The 6,998-nt window shown below is 47.4% G+C and overlaps 1 long non-coding RNA gene across 3 annotated transcripts in view; it reads right to left on the reverse strand.

Annotated features, from left to right (window-relative positions):
• LOC121091226 overlaps nucleotides 1–6,977 on the reverse strand; it is a 54,365-nt gene extending 47,388 nt beyond the window's left edge. For 2 of the 3 annotated variants that reach the window (XR_005828876.1, XR_005828875.1), the window contains exon 1: nucleotides 6,697–6,977. This is a non-coding gene — a long non-coding RNA (uncharacterized LOC121091226). Of the gene's footprint in view, nucleotides 1–5,756; nucleotides 5,881–6,696 lie in introns of all 3 variants that reach the window. The other variant, XR_005828874.1, reaches the window with a different exon arrangement.
• Between the last annotated feature and the right edge of the window lie 21 nt (nucleotides 6,978–6,998).

A 6,998-nucleotide genomic window follows, 5' to 3' on the forward strand; every position in this document is an offset into this window, starting at 1 on the left:
TCACTCCAACACTGTGCTGAATACATTTCTTATAATAAATCATCTCTCTGAATTGACTGGAACTGGCAGAGCCAGAGGCCTATGTACTGTTTGCTTTCTCCTCTTGAGCTTGTGTTCTTTGCGAAGAAACCAGGCTTGGCTTTCCTTCTACCAACGCATACGCTCAAACAGCCCAGACAAAGAGCAGCTTCACAAAAGGTGAAACTGATGTGCTGTTAATGTGCCGCAAGAAAGACTGGTCACAGAGCATGAAACTTGAAGAGCCTGCAGTACATCCTTAGAGGACCTTAAAAACATCTACCCTTCGTATTAAACATTCCTCTGAAAAGCAACGTTTCACCACCATGTATTTCACCAACAGAATCGGTCTGTGGCTATACACAGCTATCCACACTTACTTCAGAGAAACTATCACTTTACACATGCCTGTGTAGGTGGTATCTTTGCATTTGCCCTGTTATCCATGGCTGCCCTCAAGTCACCTGTCCCAGAAGAGCTGAGTGATGAAGCCAGCTAAGGATGGGTTTCTGAATACTTCTAGTTTTAAACGATCCTTTTTGTTACAAAGGATGTGCACATGGTAAAGTCTTGCTTTTGGCTGATGCCAGAAAAGTTAAGCAGTCTTACCAAGCACACCTACACAAAACTAGACACCAGTCAAACCCAGGCATCCTCAGGCATCATTCCTTGATGCCACAAACTGTCCACAGCTCCTTTCCTCTGCAGGAGGAATAGAGGCTGGCACTCACCATTGCCTTCAGGGAAGGAAAAATGTAAGCAATTTACTTCATGCCCACCCTTTCCACACCCTAGATGCAGTTACTGAAGCAGTCACGTTTTTAGCAGTGAATAGATTGGAGTTATGGGAAATCACTGTTGTGGTAGGTACTTCCAGTGTCAAGAAAATGTACTCAAATATCTGCTGAAGGGAGAAAAAAAGAACAATGAAGGACTAACAGGGAGGAAAATGCTCACAGCTCCATCTTTTGCAAGACATGGGTAGCAATCCAACTACAAAAAAGGCAGAGGCCAGGTCTAGCATCAACTGCTTCAAGTTCTAGTTGAGATGCCAAAGGAGATGAATTTTGAAGTATGGATCAAATTTAAAGTGTAAAAAACTAGTGATTCAACAACATAAATGGTTAGATTTTTTTTAAATCAGAAAAATATAAACATATATATAAATATATTTTTTAAAAAAACACAAATGCTTAAGATAAATGCTGAAGTGAAATCTGAATTCAAATTTAATCACTGTAAGTGATACACAATAGTAGCCTTGATTTAAAAAGAGAGGTTTAATCCCTAGAAGCTACAAGCTTCCCTGGATCAACTATTATTCTTCTGCAAGTCCCTATTGCACCGAACATAACAGGAATCCAATACTTTCTGAAACCTCTGAGTGTTATCAGAATCTCAGTACTAAATAAAGATAAAATGGTACATAAATAGATGTAATAAATCTTAGTTATCTGTTATTAAAATTCTGCTACAACTATTCTACACAACAGATTCTATTAAGAGGTGTTTTAACAACAGTTCTTTCTAGAAATTGATAAGTGGTTCTCTTCAACCAGCTGTACAGATGCTTAAATAATAGCAAAAGCATGGGGGTTTTATTTCAATTAATAAACTACAACTAGGTTAGGCTTTCGTTAGTTTATGATATCCAAAATCCCAGTGAAATATAAAAGAGTTACAATGGGTTTGCATTATTATGATTTTGGGCGACCCATCAGTGACACATTTCTGCTTGTCAAAATGGCCAGGCACTGGCTAGTTTTGACAACATGAACTTTTCTGGGCTAGCAATAAATGTGTGTTACAGAGGGTCTTGGCAGGTCATGCATGTTTAGAAATTATTTCTCACTCATTTCTTTTTTCTTCATGTATCACAGCAATCAAAGGAAAAGGTACCAATTCAAATTCTAACCCAGGGATATTGTTTATCCAATTCTGCTCCATATATAAGGAGTTAAAGTGGATAAACTGAATTCACTGTACATTCACTTTATAAAATTAATCAGAATTTTTTTTTTCCATTTAGGAAGCCTTGCAAATATTGTGGACAAGTGTAAATGCACATGAAGGAAAGACAAAGAATTCATGTTTTTAAGAACGGCTACAGTGTGTGTGTGTGGTGCCCTGGATTACCCTTGAAATGTGCAGATGACCATTACCGAAGGAAGTGGAAGGAACAGCATGTTCACCAACTGCAGAGCCAGGAATAACAGAAGCCACACATTCAACAACAGCCATATGACTACAGGCAGGCTCTGAGCGGGCACTTCCCATTTAGAATTAACATAATGTTTCTATGAAGCAGAAAAATGCACCTTGCTTACCCAAAGCTACATATTTCTCTAAGAAATGCATGCACCTGAAATAGGAAGCAGCACCTCTAGCCTCTTGACCAAATAGATGCGTGAGCCCCCAGACTACAAGTGCTAGCTACAGAAGCAGGATTTGAAATGGTCAGAAGTCAGCACACCTTGGGTTTCATCCCAGAGATCAGCATCCCTAGTTCTCAGTGTAAAAAAAAAAAAGATGTTCTGACTGGCAGTTTGCTGCTGCGCACAACCTCATTGCTGCCCAAAGTGGAACAGAAGACCGAATGGGCAGCAGATGGAAGTGGGGCCCCATCCTTGTCACTATTAATCATTTACAGGTGTTTATTATTATTTATAACGTTTGCACACAGAAAAACGTTTTTAAAATGCTAATAAAAATACACCTCTGGGCTAACCAAGGTCTTCATGATATCCCAAGCTAAGCATCCAAGAATGAATCCCGAGTCATTAATCACTTCTGAAATAATCACTACATGTGTTTTTCAATTCATATGTGAAGTAATTTTAATCTATTTGCTATTATCTTTATTATTTTGTCCCCAGACTTCATTTTTATCCTCATGTCAGTGACATATGTAAAGATAATTATCTGAGTTTATACAGTAATAGAATCCACAGTATCAAACATGCTTTAAATTTTCTCTTAAAAAAGATAGGTCTCTTCAGAGATCATTGTGAGAACCAGCCTTCAGGTTACTGTGGAGAGCACACAACAGGACAGGGCAGAGGCAAACTTAGTACTGGTCATGTGTGAGAGGTGGCTGGTGCTTTGCCCGTTTGTGGGGAAAGCCCTGAGAGGAGGAGCGGAGACAGACTCACATCTGGTCCCTGTTCACAGAACTCTGCACTTACCATATAAAATAAATTGCTAATCTAAAACATATAAACTGCAGGCAGGTGAGGTTCTGCTGCTCACCAGGAACCGTATTCTAGCACTCATGCTTGAACTCTTAAAAGGAGAGACCTGTATGCAGCTCCTCGTCTTCCTCGGTGCTTGAGCTACTAGCCTAGTGTGCTGGAAGATGGTTCTGTGCTGCTTCTGGCTGTGGAGAAGCCTTCCTGGAGAGGACTCCAGGCCATGTAATGCCAGGCAAGGTGCCTGCTGCCTCTGCAGCCCCTGCTGAGGTGCCCCAGTGGGCCTTGGCCAGCTGCCGTGGTCTGCTGCACGTCCCTACCTGTGAGCACTCTGCCTCCAAAAGAAGGAGGCAAAGTAGTTCCCAGGCTGGAGCAACCGCCGCACCAAGCCCTGGCTGGGAGCCTGCCAGGTGACAGGGGCCAAAGGGCTGCCAAAGAGCATTTCAATAGTGCGACAGGAACGGTGGCAGAGCTCCCGTACTCCAGCCTGCACTCTGGTGCTGCTTAATACTGTGTGTATGTATACATGCATACATACACCTGAACAAGCATTTCCCCTGCCAGACACTGTGGCAAGGCTGTAGCCACTCAGCTCAAGGAGTATCAAGAAGTATGGGGTTACGCTTTCTTTGTTTAGGCACTGCTTTCACCATTCATTTGCTTCCTTCTGGCTCAAGTGTTTTTATTTATTCTGTGTGTTCTTCCTAAGTGGGTACGTTTCAGTTTGATTTACTAACGAGCCAGTAATTTGGCAACAAAACAAAAACCACTGTTCATAGAGGAGCCTAACTAAGGTGATAGCGGTAAATAACAAACCAAGCCCAAGGGTGTCAGAAAACGGGCTGTGCCCACAGGCACTGCAAGGTTTGCCATGTCCCCTCTAAGGTGCCTTCAAATCACCTGTCTCTACTAAGGCACCAACCAGCCTTGCTACAGGTGGCTGCCCAGAGCCAGGCACGCACGTTTGCTCCACCATCCCAGCACCAGTGTGCCTGCCTTATAGTGGCCTTCCTGGCAGTATCTTAATGCCCTTCCCAAGACAGCACAGTTTCAAATGGAAAAATCCCAGCAGAGCTCATTACCTCTTAAACATAAAATTGAAGGCGACGCACACAAGTCAATGCAAAACAGTTTTGGAAGACTAAGTAAGTAGCCTTTGGAAAGAAAGTGTATAGAAAAGCATTGTAGGTCTGAAAGGAATGCAGGCACAAGCCAGAAACACAAAATCCCAGAAGATGAAAGGGATCAGAGAAAAGAAAAATGTCAAGGGGAGGGAAAAGAGGACTGCAATGAGGATGGGTGTGCGCATTTTCCCAGTGAGTGATGTGCAAGGCGCGGGGCTCTCACTAAGGGTTTGTGGAGTTGAAAGTTTAATTACTAACTTTCTTCTGCCCTTTTTGGTCTTTGCACAAAGGCTTTCTTCACACAAAGGACAGAGAGGTTTCTGTGGGGTTGTAGGGTATGGCAGCCAGTGTCCCTTCGTTCAGGCATTTCCCGTGTTTCCTGTGATAAACGGAATGCCTCCCCCTGTTCCTCCTGCCTTTCCCTCAGTCTCCGGAGGAAGACATTCCGGGACATTTCACTGCGGCGAAATACATTAACACGTGTGAAATCAGTTTCTCAGGCGCGTCGCTTTGCTCTCGCCACACCAGTTATCTGCGACACAAGCCCAGGACACGCCAACAGCCGCTCCCCCCCCTCCCCGGGCAGGGCTTCGGCTCCGCGGTGCTGCCGGCCTCCCGAAGCCCGGCTGTGGCAGGGGCAGCGGCAGGGAGCCGGCCAGGGGCAGCCCCGGCCCCTTCCCCTCCCGAGCCGCGGGGAGGGCGAGGGCCCCGGGGAGGGAGCGGGACGGCCGTGGGTTTACACCGCTGGCCCGGAGGTAACGGGGCAGACACGCCGCCGGCGCTGCCAGCCGCAAGGCAGGCACCCTCCCTAACACGCCGTTTGGCTTCCCAGAATTTTTTCTTTAAAAAATAAAACCGAACCAAGCTCTCTTCTCTCTTAACTGCCGCAGCTCTAAGAAAACGGTGAACGGAGGGCTGTGAACCGTTTCTGGGAAGTGCCGAGCATCCTCAGCACCTGCGGGACCCGCGGGGCGAGGCGGGCTCCGGGACACAGGTTTCAGCGGCCCCTGCCAACTCGGTAATCGGTCACCGAAGCGGCAGGTGACCGACCCACTCGGGGGAGCCCTCGTTGAGGAGGGAGCCTGGACAAGCTCTCGGGATCCGGAGAAGCCGAGAGAAACGCCGGCAGAAGTTCCTGACATCTGCACGAACTGCCTTGAATAATTTTGCATTTGAGATGCTCCCGTAGGAGAAGAGCATGTCATGAGGGAAGCACCGCCACCTTCGTCCTGTGTGGGAAGCATTAAAATGTGTTCCTGGGACGATTAAAGCCGGGGGTTCGGGGGTTGGGGATGTCGTGTTCTCACCGCTTCTGCGCTTAAACTAAAACAAAACCAAACCAAACCACAAAAAAAAAACCGACACCAAAAAAACCAAACCAAAAACCACCCTAAACAAACCACCCAAAAATTTACGAATAACTTACCCGGTCAGGTTTCCTATTTTGCTCTATGGGCGGCATGTCTCTGAACGGATAGCAGAGTTCTCAAATATATTTATTTTCAATTACACGAGGAGATATTTCACAATGCGCATTTTTATGCGACCAGCTATTAGGTAAAATAAAATAAAATAAAAAGCCCGAAAGCAAGTCGCATTGCTCAGCTGCCTCCCACAGACGGCTGCTGCCGTGCGCGCCCGCCGCCGGCGCTGACTGCAATACCGGCGCTTCATTTTCTGCCCCGGCAAACCCGTTAAAGTGCTAATTCCCGTGAATTCTGAAAGCTTATTTATATTTGAAAGTTTATTTCTGGGAACAACCATACCAGCAGAAGTTAAACAGCGGATGCCGGCTGCCACCAAAGACCACAATTTTAAGGCTTTCGTTGAAATCAGCGCACTCGGGCCTCGCTTCCCACCCCTCCACGAGTAACCTGATCATTACACACCCGTGGCAGCTGATACTTTACGCCACATATGCTGGTATGCACTGAACTACGAAAACGAAGCAAGCTCAAAAGTGGAGGGGTTTGTTTCGTTGGTTTGGTTTGCTTTCGTTGGGATTTTTTTTGCGGGTGGTGGTAGCGTTTTCATTTAATTTAAGCAAAGTTTGCCTTAAACCAATAGCAAGTACCTGCAGTATTTACGCTAACATTTTAGCCCAAACAGAAACGGCACAATAATGCTGGTTAGGGTGCTTTGGTCTCCTTGAAAGGTTAAATTAGGTTTCAGTTCCCCGGTTTCGCCCTGCAGCCCAGCGGGACGCGCAGCCGCCGCCGCACGGCCCCAGCCCCGGGCAGCGCGCCCCGGGGCGCCGAGCCGGCGGGGGCCGGGCCGGGCTCGGGGCAGCTTTGCCCCTGCGTTCGCTTCCGAGCAAGGGCCGGACCTTGCGGCGAAGTGACTGACAGCGCGCTCGCATTGCTTACAGTATCTGGAATAAAGGTATCTGAAGTGAGGTATCCAGAAGCTGTAGGTGGAAGGAAAATAGAGGAGCGTGCGGGCAGGTCTGGGAAGGCAAACGGCAAAGGCCGTCCTGGCCGGGCACGGGAAGGTCCTTGTGCCACCGCTGCCTGTCCGGAGCGGGGCTGCTCGACCCGGACCGCCTAAGGAAGCTCCGGGGCGCCGCTCCCGCAGGGCCCGGGCCGCGCCCCGGTGGAAGGCGCAGGCGGGGGACGCGGCGGGGGAGGGAGGGCAGCACCTGCCGGGCCTTGCTCGCGATGGGGCCGCC

This window comes from Falco naumanni, chromosome 7 (assembly GCF_017639655.2).
Source record: "Falco naumanni isolate bFalNau1 chromosome 7, bFalNau1.pat, whole genome shotgun sequence".
NCBI classification, from domain to species: domain Eukaryota; kingdom Metazoa; phylum Chordata; class Aves; order Falconiformes; family Falconidae; genus Falco; species Falco naumanni.